The following is a 21,159-nucleotide window of genomic DNA, read 5'->3' as shown; positions in this document are numbered from 1 at the left end:
TACCTGCCTTTGACAAGGTCAACTATACACTCTAAAAAAATAAGATGATGTTGTTCACAAGGATGGAAAATCCCATGTATATTCAGATCCTCAAGAATGGACCTTTCATTCCTATGGTAAGAGTTTCTGAATCTACAAAAAAAGACATAGTCACACCAGCACGTTATGCCCCTAAAGACCCCTTAACCTACACAGAGCCTGAAACGGAAAAGGTTTCCCTGGATAGCAGTTTACAACTCATATTAATTTAGTCTCTTGACAATGTGATATACAACAACATAGTCAACTGTGATTCTGCTAAAATAAATTTGGGAAAATATTGAGATACTGTATGAGGGGACAAAGGAAGTTAGATCTAACCAAAGGAGAATCTTGGTATCACAATATGAGGGTTTCATGACTAAGTCTAAAGAAGGAATTACTGAAGTTTTTAAAAGATTCAACAAGTTGATTAATGACTTGAAACTTCAAGATAAATATTATGAAGCTGAGGAGGTTAACCTAAAGTTTTTGCTAGCCCTTCCTAACCATCTTGAACAGAAGATATATGTTATTAGGGAAGGAAAAGACTTGAGCAGGATGACACTAGAGGCGTTGTATGGGATTCTGAAAACATATGAGCTTGAAATATTGCAGAGAAAGTCATTGAAGGCAAACCAAGGACATTTGGTAGGCGGATCTACTGCATTGATGGTGAATGGCGGTACAATACTCGAAGATGAACAAGAAGCTCAAACTCCAGTCACTCATACTGTTGAGCAAGAGAATAAGAAGCCCCAGAAATAAGTCATATTAGAGCTAGAGGATGATGAGTATTATACCCTTGATGATCTAGATGAGATGGATCTATCTATGGCTTACCTTGCTAGAAAATTTTCTAACATTAGGGTGAAAAAGCCAAAGTATTTCAAGAGGAAGGGACAAACCTCAAATAGCAACAACTATCAAGGAAAGACTCAGTATAACTCGGGTGGCAAAGGTGGCTACAAGACTGGATTTGTTGAAGCCAAAGAAAGTGAAGAAGGATAAAGCTTATTTGAAGTTGGAAGCAAAGTATGAAGCTCTCTTGAAGAAACAATAGGGAAAGGCTTACATAGGTGAAAGCAAGAGTTGGGATGACACTGATGAAGATGATGATAATGAAGAATTTGGAAATTATGCACTCATGGGTTTAGAGCAAGGAGAATCATCCTCATCAAAATCAGAGGTATTAACTCTAACTACCATTGATTTAAATACAAACCAATATAAAGAAACAATTTAAAAGATGAGTATATAAATGTTTCACATCCACACAAGCATGGTGGCAGCTACTGAGGAATTTAGTAGACTATCAAAGATTAATGAGAAGATTGAGATTGAAAAGCAAGAATTGGAGATGCGGCTTGTTGAGCTTGAAACAGCCAAGCAAGAAAATGAATATCTGAAAAATAAGCTCAAGTGTGCAAGTGAGATAGAAGCAGTGTTGAGGGAAAATTAGAAAAGAATGAAGTAAAATTAAAATCCTTTAAAAATGCATCTCAGTTGGTTGGACAATACCATGAGAAAAACAAACCATGTGCTATAGTTATTGGTTTGGACTATGATGCCTTGAACATCAATAAGAAAAATGAAGGTGACAAAGGGAAAGCAATTGCAAATCAAGATGTCCCAGTTATGCTGAGAAAAGTTGTTGCACCTTTGTTCAAGGCACCTTTGTAAAAAAGGTAAAATAAAAATGTCCAGTCACAAAAGTAAAACTATGAATTTCATCAGTGCACCATTGCAACTTATTCACATGGACCTCTTTGGACCAGTTAATGTCTTATCTATTTCTCGAAAGAAATATGCACTTGTGATGGTGGAGGACTACTCAAGGTATGCATGGGTAGAGTTTATGCATTCAAAAGATGAAGCTCCACACATCATTATTGAACACATAAAAAAATTGAAAAGCAGGCTGGAGATCAAAATTGTGTGAAGAGATTGAGAAGTGATAATTGTGACGGCCTCAACCCCGGGGTCAGGAGTTGACATCACCAAACATAATTACCAAAATATAAACAACAAGATTATTACTAAAATATACTAACTTGACCCCCCAAACCAAGATCCGATCCAGGTTCAAGTATGATTCAGGCTCACATTATTACAAACCATTTATTCAACATCTAACACATTCTAACTTTATTCAGCAACTCATCAGACCTAATGGTCTGATACAAACTACCTCAGAGGAGCCGGGTCCTGGAGGGGCGGGAACACGAATATGTCTGACTGGTCTTCTAGGCATCTGCGAGATATACATAACAGTTTACAAGGGTGAGCATAATCGCTCAGCAGTACCAACATATGAATAACAGAATAAAAACAGTAATGTAACAATAGTAGGAACAGAGTTGTAATCATGATATTAACAATATATAATGAAAATTGAAGATAACTGGATATCACTAACTTGCATGCTTTATCAAAACGACATAGTAGTGTGTTGTGTAAGTACTAGAGTCCAATTTTAGCATGCTATTCACATTTATAAAACCGATGTATCAACTATTTATACCCTTACGGGAATCACAAATCCAAATCAGATACGTAACGGATATGTGAAGACAGCTGATCAGGCTATCAACACCTGACGGCTCTAACTACCATCCCATTTACCTATTCCGGAACTCAGAGACTAGCTAGGTCTCTGACCTGCTGGACTAATCGATTATAGGGTGCGCGCAACCGAATTAGCCTCCTACGCCACCTCAATAGGCCTACTCTGGCCCCTATGTATCCCATATCTGATCATTTTATCCAGTTTTCAAACACTTCTACCTATCTCATTTCAAAACCATTAATTTTACCAGCACACATATAAAATCCATTCCGTAAATCATTTCATTTGAGATTGGTACCTTTTAAAGTTACTTTTCCCCAAAATAATTTGAAAACAGTGATTTATAACTACAGGGGATATGTAACTTAAAACATTTCTGTTGCATTACGAGAAAAAAACATTTAGTTATTCATACGTACTGAACCATAAAAGAATGGTCAGGGGTACTTGCCTTGCAACGCTTTACAAAACCCTAAGTAGCTTTCACGCTGACTTCGGTCCTGGGGAAACTTGACTGGGATCTACAAATACAGAGTACCCTAATCAGTTATACCGACATGCATGATATCCTCAATTCCTAATAATCCAAATCTGATAACCCGACTCGTATAGTTATTATACACATAGTCATGTAATCACGTAATCCGAACACAAATAGGGGTAACACGTATAATATAAATACGTACGTTTATAATTACATTTTTAGAAAATTTTGGGAGCAACTCCTTTGTTTATAAGACTACCCGTCGATTACAATCGACGTCATCAATCAAAAAAATCCGTAATTTTCATTCCAATACCAATTCCACATTCGCGTATTTATTTACGTACAATTCCAATATATGATTTATTATTGAAAACATTTTATACAAATCATTTTATTTATTTATAAAATTTATGACTCAGAGCATCTTATCACCGTCCACCGTCCGCTCATAACGAGTCATTGCGGTATGGCAGCAAAATTCTCGGGGTACCCGGTAACTCGGATTTCAACCAAAAATTTCGCAGATTAAATATTAACAATTTCCCGCATGTAATTAATATTCATCTCACGAAATCACTCGAATAAAATCCTGCAGAAATCATTAAAATTATTATTTCAGTACTTCAATTTATAATCTGCAAAAACTGGACAACATTGAAACGACGGTTACACAGCCACAACACGCGCGGACGCACCGCACACACACACGGACACAACCAACACACACCTGCATACATAGAGACACACACAACACACACACAATCGAGCACAAAGCACACACATATACCCAAGTATATACATATGCATATCAACGGAATAATGATAGAACCAAGCCAAACCGAAGAACAGTGGCGGCTCACCGAAAACAAGCCGGAAAATAGGAACAACGGTGACCGGAAGCACCAAGAGGAAGAAACAGGAGGATATATATAAATATAAGTGTATATATCTGTTCTTATGGAGAAGGAATTGATGAAGCGTAGAGAGGCTGAGAAGAGAGATTTATGTGCAGCCGAGTAAACACAGGGAATAAATAGAAATGAGTCACCCCGCCCCACTTCTCTACAGCACAATCGCGTGTCTAATTAAGGGACACGTGGTGTTTATTTATTCCCGGTATCCCTCTGCTCGATTCCAATACGCGGTATTACTGATTATTCCCGCGAAAAAAATTAATCAGAAAAACCCCTAAATAGTTTTAAAATATTACAAATAATTTGAAGGTGCTAAAATAAATTTTTTAAAATTTTTAAGCTATATTTGAAATACAACTGTACCTGCATTTAACGAAATAAACGAAGTAACGTGCAGGTGAGATTAATCCCGAAAATTGATAAAATAATTTTAAAATTCTCAGAATAATACGAACTTGTTGAAATATGAATTTTATGATTTTTGAAGATTTCCTGAATTAAATATGGATTTTACACATAAACACAATCAGAAAATCATTTAAAAATAAATAATTAATGAAATATTGATTTCTCAATTTTATAAAGTCCTAAAAATAATTATTGAAATTATAAAATTATAAAACCAATTTTAAAAACAATCCAAATATTTATGGAATTAAAACTGCAATCAAATCATTTTTACAAGCAAAATAAAATCGTATAACTCAATAAATAATCACACAATCCAATCTCACATATCAACAGATCACAAATAAATAAATAACAATCAATAACTGCTGCCAAAATCAATACGAACATTTATTTAATTATTTAAACCTTTATTACACTTTTAAATATTAGAATAAAAAGAAAAATACACGAGTCGTTATATCATTTCCCCTTAAAACGATTCTGTCCCTAGAATCTAACTTAGCTAAATAAATGAGGATATTTATCAAGCATGCCTGACTCTAATTCCCAAGTAGACTCTTCTACTCGAGCAATTCTCCACAAGACTTTCACTATGGGGATCGACTTATTCCTAAGGACTCGCTCTTTACGGTCTAAGATTTGGATCGGTTGTTCCACATAGGACAAATCTGGCTGCAGTTCAATCGGTTCATATTCTATTACTTGATTCGAACTAGGGATATAGGGCTTCAACATAGATACGTGGAACACATTATGAATGTGCTGCCACTGCGGTGGTAATGTTATCTCGTAAGCAACCTTTCCCACTTTCTTCAAAACCTCAAAGGGTCCTATAAATCTGGGGCTAAGTTTTTCTTTCTGACCAAAATGCACTAACCCTTTCCAAGGTGATACTTTTAGTAACACCAGAGCTTCTATCTCGAAGTCCATATCCTTCCTATGCAAATCCGCATACTTTTTTTTCTATCTTGGGTTGCTTCTAACCTTTTTCGAATCAATACTATTGCATCTCTGGTTTGCTGAACCAACTCCGGACCTAACATTTTCTGCTCTCCTACTTCATCCCAATACAACGGTGATCTATAATTACGCCCATACAAAGCTTCATAAGGCGGCATCCCAATACTGGCATGGTAACTGTTATTATACGAGAACTCAATCAAAGGTAGGTGTTCATCCCAATTACCCTTAAAATCCAAAACACAAACCCTCAACATATCCTCTATGGTCTGAATCGTTCTTTCACTTTGGCCGTCCGTCTGATGATGATAAGCAGTGCTCATATTCAACTTTGTTCCTAGGCACTCTTGGAATTTAGTCCAAAACCTGGAATTAAATTTTGGGTCTCGATCTGACACTATAGACACAGGCACATTATGTTTAGTAACTATCTCATCCAAATATAACTTAACTAGCTTTTCCAACGAATATCTTTCATTGATTGGAAGAAAATGCGATGACTTAGTCAATCTGTCAATGATTACCCAAATAGCGTCGTGATTTGCTCTCGTCCTTGGCAATTCCACTACAAAATCCATAGCAATCTCTTCCCACTTCCATTGGGGAATCTCCAAAGGTTGTAACGATCCTCTTGGTCGTTGATGCTCCGCTTTCACCGTTTGACACACATGACACTTACTAACCCAATTGGCAATATCCTTCTTCATTCCTGGCCACTAAAAGTTTCTCTTCAAGTCTTGGTACATCTTAGTACTACCAGGGTGGATAGAAAAACTAGAGTTATGTGCTTCATGTAATACTTCATTCTTCAATTCCGTTACATTAGAAATCCAAACTCTGGATGAAAATCTATACAAACCTTGATTATCTTTTCGAGTACACAACTCTTCTCCCGTCAAAGTATCTGACTCTTGTTCCATAACTCCTTTTTGACACCTTTTAATCTTTTCCATCAATGTTGGCTAGAAAGTAACTTCATATAATTGCTCTTGACTTTCACTAGGTATTCGAACCTCAATCTCCATTCTTTCCAAGTCTTGGGCTAGTTCTTCCGCAATCTTAATCATATTCAACCTTTCTTTTCTGCTCAAGGCATCAGCCACCACATTGGCTTTACCAGGGTGATAATTAATCGAACAATCGTAGTCCTTGATCAACTCCAACCACCTTCTCTGTCTCATGTTCAAATCCTTCTACGTGAATATGTACTTCAGGCTCTTACGATCTATATAAATATCGAATTTCTCTCCATACAAGTAGTGACGCCATAACTTCAGAGCAAACACTATAGCCGCCAACTCAAGGTCATGAACTGGATATTTCTGCTCGTGAGGCTTTAATTGTCTGGAGGTATAAGCAATAACTTTTCCATGCTACATTAGCACACAACCCAATCCTTTCAAAGAAGCATCACTATAGATAACAAAGTTTCCCGTCTCATCTGGCAATACTAATACTGGAGTTGTCACTAATCTCCATTTCAATTCCAAAAATTCCATCTCTATTTGACTCTGGAGACAGTCCGGAAAGTATTTTTCCAAAAACAACTCTGTAAATCTGGCCCATGGAACAGGACCTTCTCCTTCTAGGGCTCGCGTAGATTCCCACCAATAATTCAAATCATTCTTCAAAAAATAACTAGCATAATCCGTCTTTAAATCCTCACTCACCTTGGTGAGCACAAACGCCTTTTCCATCTCCTTTAACCATATCCTGACAGCAACAGGATCCACCTCTCCTTTAAACTCTAGGGGCTTTACTGCCTGAAAAGACTTGAAACTAACACCCTAATTTGTCCCCCTCATCTCATGCTGCTGCTGGATTTGTAGTTGTTGTTGTTGGATTTGCTGTTGTTGTTGTTGTATGAGCTTCTGTTGCAGTTGTTGTTGTTGCTGCTGCTGGAATTGTTGTTGCTGTTGGGCCAGCTGTGCTGACGCAACAAGTTCATCAATTCACTCATGTAAGGATCCCCAGCAGATCCGTGATTGGGTTGAGAGTTTCTCTTTAGTGGCATCTCCTGAAACATAATAGTCATATATAAGAAAATGGATTGCTCCAAGCAGTTTATATTTATGCTTCAGGAGAGCGTTTCCACTAAGATAATATCCTCATCCCCAGTTTAATTGGATCCATCCTGAGTGAATGATTATAAGCTAAAAATGCCAGCAACAGAAGCAATAGTAATAATAACAACAATAATAGCAACGCACAATATATAAAAGCTGAACAATGAAATAAAGCAGCTACAATAAAATAACCAACAGGAACCCAACTAGTACAACTGAAAATCCAACTAAAAGAAACCATTCGAATACGCACCAAAATTGGCTGTCATAGCAGCCCTGCCTACTATAAACTATCACAACATAATATACATATACAAAGTAAACAACTACAGAACTCCTGGAAGTCAACTCTGAGCTCTGTATCTCTCTGCTGCAAACCTGGTCTAACCACTACCACTGCCACCGATGGAACCTAGCTCAAAAACTAGCTAGTTCACTAGATCCTAATACTACACAGCTCTGAACTGTAAGCTAATGAAACGGTCAACGGATCTAGCCCTCTCAACAGCCATCTGGGTCAATGCTCACACACGGGCCCGCACCTCAGGGGAAGGGGCAGAAATGCCCTGGAAAGGTGCAATAGGTATCTGATCAAACTGAGCAGCCAATCCCGGACTCTGATCTCTGATAAAGGAAGTATTCATCGCTCGGTGAACATGGTAAGGGATCGGTGAAGAAGTACCACTAGGGGCCACAGGAGGTACAGGAGGTCTCATCGAGGAAGAACCTGGACCACAGCTGGGAGGAAATCCCTAACTGCAGACACAGACCTACGTACCCAACGGGGACGAGTACCAGGTCTAGGGATGTCTCTCGGCACAAAGGAAGGGACTGGTGAAGGAGGCATAGGGGTCTCCTCAGCAACAACATCCAGGGTCCTCTCAGAATCTGAACTATCCGGGTCAGAGGGATTCTCTCGAGATGGAGAACTCGAAATAGCAATAGGCCACTGTCAACATAATAAATATACAGGGAAGATACAACTAGGTCAAGGCAATTCTATCAAAACATTTAATAGATGCCAGGGTAACACCGTCGGAACCCTCGACTGACTCTAAAGGTTTGCTCCTCTATATGAGTTGCTGACTCACACCTTAAGACTCACTTTATCACCTATTAGACACAATCCCTAACCTGGATTAGGGACTTAAACCTGTAGCTTTGATACCAACTGTGACGGCCTCAACCCCGGGGTCAGGAGTTGACGTCACCAAACAAAATTACCAAAATATAAACAACAAGATTATTACTAAAATATATTAACATGACCCCCCAAACCAAGATCCGATCCAGGTTCAAGTATGATTCAGGCTCACATTATTACAAACCATTTATTCAACATCTAACACATTCTAACTTTATTCAGCAACTCATCAGACCTCATGGTCTGATACAAACTACCTCAGAGGAGCCGGGTCCTGAAGGGGCGGGAACACGGGTATGTTTGACTAGTCTTCTAGGCATCTGCGAGATATACATAATAGTTTGCAAGGGTGAGCATAATCGCTCAGCAGTACCAATATATGAATAACGGAGTAAAAACAGTAATGTAACAATAGTAGGAACAGAGCTGTAATCATGATATCAACAATATATAATGAAAATTGAAGATAACTGGATATCACTAACTAGCATGCTTTATCAAAACGACATAGTAGTGTGATGTGTAAGTACCAGAGTCCAATTTTAGCATGCTATTCACATTTATAAAACCGTTGTATCAACTATTTATACCCTTACGGGAATCACAAATCCAAATCAGATACGTAACGGATATGTGAAGACAGTTGATCAGGCTATCAACAACAGACGATTCTAACTGCCATCCCATTTATCTGTTCCGGAACTCAGAGACTAGCTAGGTCTCTGACCTGCTGGACTAATCGGTTATAGGGTGCACGCAACCGAATTAGCCTCTTACGCCACCTCAATAGGCCTACTCTGGCCCCTATGTATCCCATATCTGATCATTTTATCCAGTTTTCAAACACTTGTACCTATCTCATTTCAAAACCATTCATTTTACCAGCACACATATAAAATCCATTCCGCAAATCATTTCATTCGAGATTGGTACCTTCGAAGTTACTTTTCCCCAAAACAATTTGAAAACAGTGATTTATAACTACAGGGGATACATAACTTAAAACATTTATGTTCCATTACGAGAATAAAACATTTAGCTATTCATACGTACTGAACCATAAAAGAATGGTCAGGGGTACTTGCCTTGCAACGCTTTACAAAACCCTAAATAGCTTTCACGCTGACTTCGGTCCTGGGGAAACTCGACTGGGATCTACTAATACAGAGTATCCTAATCAGTTATACCAACATGCTTGATATTCTCAATTCCTAATAACCTAAATCCGATAACCCGACTCGTATAGTTATTATATACATACTCAGGGAATCACGTAATCCGAACACAAATAGGGGTAACACGTATAATATAAATACGTACATTTATAAATACATTTTTAGAAAATTTTGGCAGCAACTCCTTTGTTTATAAGACTACCCGTCGATTACAATCGACATCATCAATCACAATAATCCCCAATTTTCATTCCAATGCCAATTCCACATTCGCGTATTTATTTACGTACAATTCCAATATACGATTTATTATCATTTTATATAAATCATTTTATATATTTATAAAATTTAGGACTCAGAGCATCGTCATCACCGTCTACCGTCCGCTCGTAACGAGTCATCGTGGTACGGCGGCAAAATTCTCGGGGTACCCGGTAACTCGGATTCTAACCAAAAATTTCGCCGATTAATTATTTACAATTTCCCGCACATAATTAATATTCATCCCACGAAATCACTTTGAATAAAATCCTGCAGAAATCATTAAAATTATTATTTCAATACTTCAATTTATAATCTACAAAAACTGGACAGGATTGAAACGAAGGTCACACAGCCACAACACGAGCGGACGCGCCGCACGCACACACGGACACAACCAACACACACCTGCACATACAGAGACACACACAACACACACACAATCGAGCACAAAACATACACATATACCCAAGTATATACATATGTATATCAACGGAATAATGATAGAACCAAGCCAAACCAAAGAACAGTGGCGGCTCACCGAATACAAGCCGGAAAACAGGAACAACGATGACCGGAAGCACCAAGAGGAAGAAACAGGAGGATATATATAAATATAAGTGTATATATATATTCTTATGGATAAAGAATTGATGAAGAGTAGAGAGGCTGAGAAGAGAGATTGATGTGCAGCCGAGTAAACACAGGGATGAAAAAAAATGAGTCACCCCACCCCCCACTTCTCTACAGCATAGCCGCGTGTCCAATTAAGGGACACGTGGTGTTTATTTATTCCCGGTAGCCCTCTGCTCGATTCGAAAACGCGGTATTACCGATTATTCCCGTGAACAAAATTAATCAGAAAAACCCCTAAATAATTTTAAAATATTATAAATAATTTAAAGGTGCTAAAATAAAATTTTTAAGCTGTATTTGAAATACAACTGTACCCGCATTTAACGAAATAAACGAAGTAACGTGCAGGTGAGATTAATCCTGAAAATTGCTAAAATAAATTTAAAATTCTCAAAATAATACGAAACTTGATGAAATATGAATTTCATGATTTTTGAAAATTTTCTAAATTAAATATGAATTTTAGACATAAACTCAATCAAAAAATCATTTAAAAATAAATAATTAATGAAATATTGATTTCTTAATTTTTATAAAATCCTAATTATAATTATTGAAATTATAAAATTATAAAACCAATTTTAAAAATAATGCAAACATTTATGGAATTAAAACTGCAATCAAATCACTTTTACAAGCAAAATAAAATCGTATAACTCAATAACTAATCACACAATTCAATCTCACATATCAACAGATCACAAATAAATAAATAACAATTAATAACTGCTGCCAAAATCAATACGCACATTTATTTAATTATTTAAACCTTTATTACACTTTTAAATATTAGAATAAAAAGAAAAATACACGAGTCGTTATAATAATGACACGGAATTCAGGAATGCAATATTGAGTGAATTCTGCAAAGAAAAAGGCATTGTTCAAGAATTTTCAGCTGCAAGAACACTTCAACAGAATGGTGTTGTTGAAAGGAAAAATAGAACTTTAGTTGAAGCTGCCAGAAAAATGTTGTAAGATGCCAATCTGCCAACAAGTTTTTGGGAAGAAGCTGTAAATACCGCATGTTATACTTAAAATAGATATATAATTAACAAAAACCATGGAAAAACACCTTAGTCAATTCTATCAAAAAGAAATCCTACTGTGAAACATCTACATGTGTTTGGAAGCAAGTGCTTTGTGCTAAAAGATAACTCTGAATATGTGGGAAAATTTGACTCTAACATTTTTGAAACAATTTTTCTGGGATATTCATTGGAAAGAACTGCCTGTAGAGTTTATGTGCTTGAACAGAAAAAAAATTATGGAAAACATGGATGTGACCTTTAATGATGACAAGTGTGTAGGCTTGGAATGCCTTGATGAAAATGAAGCTGAAACTTTGAAGTTTGAAAATCTCAATATAGACTGTGATTTGGAGGATGATGCTGAGATCAACACAAAAAATAGAATGGAGTAAGAAACAACTAACCATGTGATTCATGAAAATGAAGATTTTAATCAAGAAAGAATTTCATCCGAGTTTGATGGTACAAACTCTTGGGGAGAAGAAGATGGTGGTTCTGCAAGTCATGCCAATGGTGAAAGCAATTCTAGTCAACAAGATCACACCAGGAAATAGGATAAAAGTCACACTAAAGATGCAATAATTGGTGATCCAAATGCTGGAGTGAGAACTAGAAGTACTAGTGCAAATGAATATTTGTAATATATATATTGTTTATATTATTAATTTGTTTAGTTTGAGTTTATATATTAATTTTTTATATTCAGCTTTTTTAACAATTATTTATAATTTTAGACTGCTTAGAATTAATACTATAATATCGAATTTTAATCTTTGATCGATAAGATTCTACTACTAAGCGTTTGGTTTTACTTCCAATCTTAAGTACTATACAAATATAATAAAATAATAAAATTTTATTATGTTTTTGATATATTACGATCCTTGAACTTCTTACTTAAACCTAATTATGTACTACACATCAACTATAAATTATATCAATACTCGGTTATACTAATATGATACGGATTTATCAAATACTATATAAGATGTGTTACTGACGAAAAATTTAACATCAAAAGTTATAAAATAGTGTGAAATAGAATAAAGTAAAATTAAATATTTCATTTTAAATCATTTAAAAAACCGTGGAAACCACTTGTTAGGAATAAGTTGTGTACTTAATGATAAGTTAAATAAAACACCTTAGTAGATTTAATTTAATGTTTTCGTAGCTCTCGACGGGTGATCACTCTAACATCCATTGAGAGAGTAGCTTATGTATTAATACGTCTTGTAACACATTTCTACAGTCTACTATACCTTAAAGATCTATAAGTTGTAGGATATTCAATGTCATGTTGACTACTAGTTTGATATGCAAAATAGGTTGCCTAATTGTAAATATTAGATGCCTTGTAATTTTGCATAAGTGAAATAGATTTAACTGTTATGGAAGACTTTCAACGGATGATTTTATAAGGTCTCGACGAATGACCCAAGTCACATTCAACGGATAATCTAATGAAGCTTCGACGGATAATTCAACTCAGTTTCAACGGATATTCAATGAAGTTTCAACGGATGTTCTAATTCAAATTGTAGTTGATAGTGACTTGACAATCACTTGGGTTGATTAGATGCAAATGGAATGTGACAGCCTATTTACAGGTTTTAGAGAACAAAGAAGCATTTCCATTTCCATGCTAACTTGAAGATATTCAAAGATGCTGGATAGAGAAATGTAGAAGCATGTAATTAGACTAAGAAACTTTTGTTTTATTAGTTTATCTTTTTTATCATGTATCATGGTGATATATAAACCAAAGGTAGCAAGTAGAATAGAATTAAGTAAGTAAGCAATCAACTAGAGAAATAGAAAAAGATGTATCTGTGAAGAATGTCTCTGTTCTTTGTAAGTTCCACTTGTAAGCAGCTGTGTGCAAACCTTGCATCACAGAGTTCTTGATTTTATATATATCTCTGGTGGAAAAGTTCAATCCACCAGAATGTTTTTAAATACTTGTGTTTAATCACTTTATGTTTGATTTTTTCAATATTTTCATTCCGCACTTTAGCCAAATCAAACACAGTTATATATTTAAGAAAGAACAGCCCTTAAAATCAAAAAGAAACCAGAATTACATTCCACCCCCTTCTGTAATTCATTGTTAGATTGTTTGGGAATAACAATTGGTATCAGAGCAAGCTCTTGAAGAACTAAGAGTTTAAAGATCACAACAACTAACAAGATGAGCAGAAAAGATGTTTGAGTAAAAATTTCATTTCTGGACAATGACAACTCTCACCACTGGAAGGTGAAAATGCACCTGCATCTCCTCTCTCAAGATGAAGAATATATGGACTGTATTGAGAAAGGCCCTCATGTCCCTATGAGAGCTGCTATAGGAAATAAGCCATTTATCCCAAAGCCTAGAGCAGAATGGTCAGATCCAGATATTGAGCAAGTTCATAAGGATAAGAAAGCCATGAACATTTTGTTTAATGGTGTTGATGGTGACATGTTTGACAACATCATCAGTTACAAAATTGCCAAGGATGTCTGGGATAAAATTCAAGTTATATGTGATGGAACTGAGCAATTAAGGGAAAACAAAATGCAACTCTTGATTCAGCAATATGAGCATTTTCATAGTGAAGAAAGTGAGTCACTCACTGACATTTTTAGTAGGTTTCAAAAACTGCTAAATGCTCTAAAGCTGCATGGAAGAGTCTATCAGACAAAGGACTCAAACCTCAAATTCCTTATATCTCTACCAAAGGAATGGAAGCCTATGACAGTCTCACTAAGAAACTCTCAAGATTACAAGGAATTTACTTTGGACAGACTGTATGGGATTCTGAAGACCTATGATCTTGAAATAGAGCAAGTTGAGAAGCTGGAGAAAGGAAGGAAGAAGGGAGGATCCATTGCATTGGTTGTTGAGCAAGAGAGAGAAAGAGATAAAGGTAGAAGCTGTGGAATCTGCACCAAACCCTAGAGTTTGTAATCAAGGCAAATAAAAAGGGCTAGTAGCTGAACATGAAGACCATCTTAGTCAAGATGATATGGCTGACATAGATTAACATCTGGCTTTTCTATCCAGAAGGTTTGCCAAGCTCAAATTCAAGAAGAATTTTGGAGCATCCAAGCCAAACAGAAACATGGTTGACAAGTCAAAATTTAAATGTTTCAAGTGTGGCTTGAGTGGTCATTTTGCAAGTGAATATAGAAAGCCTGATTCTGATAGAAAGAAGTTTGAGCATGTGGATTACAAAAAGAAATACTTTGAGTTACTCAAACAGAAGGAAATGGCCTTTCTAACTCAGGAAAATGACTGGGCTGCTGATGGATTAGAGGAGGATGAGGATACAAGCTATGTCAATCTAGCACTTATGGCCAAATCAGATGAAACAGAGGTCAGTTCATCCAGTAATCAGGTAATCGCCACTAATCTAGCACATTTATCTAAAGCTGAGTGTAATGATGCTATAAATGACATGTCAACAGAATTATATCATTTGCGTGTTACACTGAAATCTCTCACTAAGGAAAACACTAAAATTAAATAGAACAAACTGTTTTTGAGTGAAAGAAACAATGTGTTAGAAACTCAATTTGTTGAGTTTGAGAAACTGAAGATGGAGTGCAAGATTGCAAAAGATGAACTTACTGAATCTTTAAAGAAAGAGGAGATTTTAAGAAAGCAACTTGAACGAGAACATGAAGTAATTAAAGCATGGAAATCATCTAGAGATGTCCATGCTCAAATTACTAAAGTTCAAGGTATAGAATCATTTTGTGATGAAGCCTGGAAAAAGAGCAAGGAGAAACTGAATCCTAACTTGGAAGAAGGACTCTCAAAGAATGTGGATTCGATGGATAATGAAGGTTATCCCTCTAATGATCAAATGATTTATCCATCAAAAGACAAGGAACCACATCCGTCGAGTGAAAGGAAGCCAGTTAGCAAATCCCAGCTAGCTAAATTAAATGAGAAATATGGATCAGTTTCCAAGAACTTTGTCCCAGGAGAAACACGTCAAGTGAAAAAGAACAATAGAGTCAATTTAGGGCATTTGTCAATCAAGCAATTGAATGACAGATTGGAGAAAATTGAGGTTAAAGCAGAATCTAGAAGGAAAAACAATTGGGAATGGGAAAGTAGGAATTAACAAACATAACAACTACACACCTGATAAATATGCACCTAGAAAAATCTGTGTGAAGTATGGTAGTGTTAATCATTTGTCTGTTAATTGTAAACTTGTTATGACTGCACCCATGTCTACACCTCCTTTATTTCCTAGTATGCCTACAATCCCTACGAATGTTATTCCTACACACAATTTGTATACACAATCTGCTAATATGCCATTTGCACAAAATCCTTACTATGCTGCATTTAGTATGCCACAAATGCCATTTAGTATGCCTTACTGGAATAACATGGTTGTACAGAATATGCCTTTCCATGTTAACCAGCATGTGCATGATAATTCTGTAATAATGAATGGTTTTAAAGGTTCTACTCAAATGACTAAGGATAAATCTTAAATACCTAAGTCAAATGAGGACAAGCCTAAGAAACCTAAGAAAAAGGCCAACAAAACAGGATCCAAGGAAACTTGGGTACCAATATCAACTTGATCTGATTTTATTATGTACAGGGAAACAAAAAGAATCTTTGGTATTTGGATAGTGGGTGTTCAAGGCACATGACTAGAGATTCTACCCTGCTTACTGAGTTCAAGGAGAGAGCTGGCCCAAGTATCACTTTTGGAGATGACATCAAGGGTTATACTGTGGGATATGGTCTGATTTCTAAAGACAATGTCATCATTGAGGAAGTTGATCTAATGGATGGACTCAAGCATAATCTGTTGAGTATCAGCCAGCTTTGTGACAAGGGCAACTCAGTAACATTTAATTCTGAAGTTTGTGCTGTGACCAACAAGAAAAACAACAAAGTGGTTCTCACTAGAGTGAGAAAAGGAAATGTGTATCTAGTTGACTTCAACTCATCAAATGCAGAATCTGTCACTTGTCTCTTTAGCAAGGCAAATCAAGATGAAAGTTGGCCATGGCACAAGAAGTTGTCCAATCTTAACTTCAAGACTATGAATGAACTAGTCAGGAAAGATTTGGTAAGAGGCATTCCTCAAGTGGAATTCTCAAAGGATAGATTGTGTGATGTCTGTCAAAAAGGAAAGAAGATCAAGGCATCATTCAAAAAAAGCTTGATTCAATAATTGAAGAACCTTTACAATTACTACACATGGATTTATTTGGACTAGTCAATGTGTTGTCCATCTCAAAGAAAAGACACTGCCTAGTAATTTTGGATGATTTCTCAAAGTTCTCTTGGACACATTTTCTCAAATCCAAAGATGAAGCTAGTGAAATCATCATCAATCACATAAGGCAAGTCAACAGTCATCCTGATCTCAAAGTTAGAAGAATCAGGAGTGACAATGGAACTGAGTTCAAGAATTCTATAATAATATTGTTTTGTGAAGTAAATGGGATCATGCATGAGTTTTCAGCAGCAAGAACCCCAGAACAAAATGGAGTGGTGGAAAGGAAGAACATATCTCTTATTGAAGCTGCAAAAACAATGCTAGAAGAATCTAAGTTACCAACATACTTTTGGGCTGAAGCTGTAAATACTGCATGCTACACTCAGAATATTTCTTTGGTCAATCAAGCAAAATGCATGACACCCTACCAATTCTTCAAGAACAGGAAGCCAACATTAAACTTTCTTTATGTATTTGGCTGTAAATGTTATATCTTAAGGAATCAAACTGAGCAGCATGGAAAGTTTGATATCAAAACAGATGAAGGCATTTTCGTTGGGTATGCAGTTAGAAAAGCATATAGAGTCTATAATCTCAAAACCAATATTGTTATGGAATCTATACATGTTGTGTTTGATGATAAGAAGATTTAAGGACTGCAAGATGGAGATTTCTATGAAAGCCTCTAATTTGACAATGTTAAGATGATTTATGATGATAGTGATGATGAAAGTGATCAAGAAACAATATCTAAGGATAATGCAGAAAAATGTACAACAAATGAAGCACATAATTCAACATCTGTAGAAAGACCAAGTACATCATCCGTTGAGAGACAATTTGCATCATCCGTCGAGAGGCAAAGATCAACATCTGTTGAGCCATCAATGAGAGTTGAAAGCCAATACAGATCACAATTAGAAAGAACCCCAAGTTAAAGTCAAAGATCCACAAACTCAGGGGGAGTTTCTTCTAATCAAAACTCATTCACACATCAAGTCAACTATGAGGCCTCTTCATCTAGAGCTAATCAACCACAACAGAGAAAATGGACTAGAGATAACCCATCTGAATTAATCATTGGTGATGCATCTTCAAGAGTGCAAATAAGGAAAGCAACTCAGGAAGAATGTCTATACAGCAGCTTCCTATCTCAGGAAGAGCCTAAAAAGGTAGAAAAAGCTCTATTGGATCCTGATTGGGTTTAAGCTATGCAGGAGGAGCTAAACCAATTTGAAAGGAGTAAAGTTTGGAAGCTAGTACCCAAGCCTAAAGGAAAGAATCCTATTGACACCAAGTGGGTATTCAGAAACAAGATGGATGAAAATGGCATAATAGTCAAGAAAAAAAGCTAGATTGGTTGCTAAGGGCTACTATCAACAAGAAGGAATAGATTTTGATGAGACTTTTGCTCCTGTTGCAAGACTTGAAGCCATCAGAATCTTTCTAGCATATGCAGCCCATGCCAATTTCAAGGTCTATCAAATGGATGTTAAAAGTGCATTTCTGAATGGAGATTTGGAGGAGGAGGTCTATGTCAGTCAGCCTCCTGGTTTTGAAGACCCCAACTTTCCAGAATATGTCTACTATCTTTTGAAAGAACTTTATGGACTGAAGCAAGCACCTAGAGCCTGGTATGACACTTTGTCAAAGTTTCTCTTAGAAAATCATTTCACAAGAGGTACTACTGATAAGACCTTATACTTTAGAAATGTTAATGTCTCTATTATACTTGTTCAAATTTATGTAGATTATATTATATTTGGCTCTACATATGAGAAACTTTGCAAAAAGTTTGCCAAATTGATGCAAAGTAAATATGAAATGAGCATGATAAGAGAACTAACTTACTTTCTTGGTTTACAAGTTAAGCAAGTTAGTGATGGAATATTCATTAGTCAAACCAAATATAGTTATGATCTTTTAAAAAAGTTTGACTTAATGGATTGCACATCTGCAAAACCTCCCATGGCCACTACAACTAAACTTGAAGTAAACACTACTGAAAAGTCTGTGGATATTTCAAGCCATAAAGGCAGGGTTGACTCACTTTTATATTTAACAGCTAGTAGGCCAAATATAATTTTTTCTACTTGTCTTTGTGCTAGATTTCAGGTTGATCCTAGAGAATCTCATTTAGTAGCTATTAAGAGAATTTTCAGATATCTCAAAGGAACACCAAAACTTGACATTTGGTATCCAAGAGATTCTGGTTTTGATCTAACTGGTTATTCAGATGCAGATTATGCAGGTTGTAAAATTGATAGAAAAAGTAGTACAGGATCCTGTCAATATCTAGGGAATAAGCTAGTATCCTGGTTCAGTAAAAAACAAAATTCAGTCTCTACTTCTACAGTTGAGGCTGAATATATTATTGCTGGTAGTTGTTGTGCATAGATTTTATGGATGAAAAATCAACTGTTGGACTATGGTCTACAGGTGAATAAGATTCCTATTTTCTATAATAACACAAGTGCCATTGCAATTACTGAAAATCCAGTACAGTATTCAAGAACCAAGCACATTGACATCAAGTATCACTTTATTAGAGAACATGTCATGAATGGTACCGTGGAACTTCATTTAGTTCCAAGTGAGAAGCAACTTGCAGACATCTTCACCAAGCCACCTGATGAATCCACCTTTACTAGGTTGGTAAGTGAGTAAAGTATGTTTAATTATTCTTAATTTTTTTTATGTCTAAGCAATTTGAAATGCAGCCAGAATAAAATTTGATAATTCTTGTCAAAGATGAAATTTTGACCAAGTCAGAATTTACATCTCGACAGATGTTCATTATTCGTTGAAAATGAATATCCGTTGAATTTTAACATCCGTTGAAATATCAAATATTATTTTGGGTAATTTTGTCTTGATGGGTAATTGTTTAATCCTTATCCATCGAATTGCTCTCAATCTTAGCCGTTAATTCTAGTCATTATCCATCGAATTTACTTACAGCCTGTAAGTATATTTCAATGGATAATCATTAGAATTTTGACAGTTTATTTCATTTTTAAACGGCTATTTTGGGCTAATTTCATTGGTTACTTTATTTTCATTTTTTAATTTTTAACCGTTTATTTCTGAGAAAGTATAAAAACCCATTTCATTTCCATTTTTACTTTTATCTTTCTCAAGCAATTTATCTAACTCTTTCGTCTCCAAAGCAAAAACCTTCTTCTCTGCAATTACTTTCACTCTTAGCAGTGGCATCAGCAGTCAAAATTATGTCTCAAACTAGGTTTGTTTATGAAAAGAACAACTTGGTAGCATTGGTGAACAAGGAGATTGTTGCTTCTGAAGACTATCACAAAATGATGAATTTCATTCGAAGTTGCAAACTAAACTATGTTATGCTGGATTCTCCTGTCATCTGCTGTGAAGTGGTTGAGGAGATATGGACTACTGCTATTTACAACTTACAGGGCAAAACTATTACCTTCACTCTTAAAGGTAATAATTAGTACATAAATAGTGATGTATTTCGAGCATGTTTTCAATTGCCTGAGAATAATACACTAGTTCCACACACATACACAGATGTAAGCTCTATGCTTATTTCTATGGGTTATTTTGTTGACCCTGCTAAGCTAGGTGAGGTTAGGAGAAAAGTCCTTATAAAAGGTCTAAAAACATATATTATGCTAGATTCTTTATGTTGCTAGCTAACTTTATTTCTGAGAATCTTATCATTGAGAACCCAATCAATAAGCTTGATTGTTGGGTTCACGAAAGAAGAGTTATTGCTGATTTGAACAGGGCAAACGATGTTAGGCCTCAATGATATTATAGAAGGGGGTTGAATATAGTATCTACAATCAATTCGATTATAAACACAAGTATATAACAGAAAATAAGTTTATTTAATATATCAAACTCTGTTACAGTAGGTTTAATCTACTCTCTCGGTGATGTATGATATCACTAAGAGCTGCTAGAGTTACAATGAATAATATTCTCGTGAATGATAACACACATAGTGTAAACCCTAAGCTGTGTTTATATAGTACACAGTTACAAGATATCTTCTAATTGATATGAAATATATCTCTTCCTAAAATATATCAATCAGATATTATCTTTTTACAAGTCTTCTGGTCGTCCAACTCCTAAAGCATATCTTCCTTTGTTTAGTCCAGATCCTCTCATAGAAATCAACCGCACTTTACTTCTGAAGCATATCCTTCCTTAAGTTCTGATATTACAAGTTCTGATATCTTCCTGTCTTCAGTAAATCCTGATTC

This window comes from Apium graveolens, chromosome 5 (assembly GCF_009905375.1).
Source record: "Apium graveolens cultivar Ventura chromosome 5, ASM990537v1, whole genome shotgun sequence".
Lineage (NCBI taxonomy): Eukaryota > Viridiplantae > Streptophyta > Magnoliopsida > Apiales > Apiaceae > Apium > Apium graveolens.
Note: the sequence above shows the minus strand (reverse complement) of the source record.